This window comes from Fulmarus glacialis, unplaced genomic scaffold, assembly GCF_000690835.1.
Source record: "Fulmarus glacialis isolate BGI_N327 unplaced genomic scaffold, ASM69083v1 scaffold33667, whole genome shotgun sequence".
Taxonomy (NCBI): domain Eukaryota; kingdom Metazoa; phylum Chordata; class Aves; order Procellariiformes; family Procellariidae; genus Fulmarus; species Fulmarus glacialis.
Window position 1 is genome coordinate 6,017 of NW_009225743.1, and position 344 is coordinate 6,360.

Consider the following 344-nt stretch of genomic DNA (forward strand, 5'->3'; position numbering starts at 1 on the left):
AGGAGAAGTGATTTTTTGCTATTCTATGGATATGAGAAAATTAAGTATCAAAAAATTCTTTCTCAGGGTGTTGTCTTGTGTTACTCTTACCTGTTTTCCTCAAGTCTATTAAGTGTTCTTGGTGTCATTTCTGTTGGATTTGCTTTATAAAATAATCTCTGCTTTTGCATACTCAAGTGTTACTAATAATACTAAGTCCTATCCTTTTCCAGTCTGTGGCATGAAGGAGTCATACCAAATACTTGGTAGCGATTACAGTATTTTTCAGGTTTTAAAGGCATCCATTTCTGCTACATCTGTAAGAATAGGTGCTTCAGAGCTGCACATGACAAACACTGGAAGAA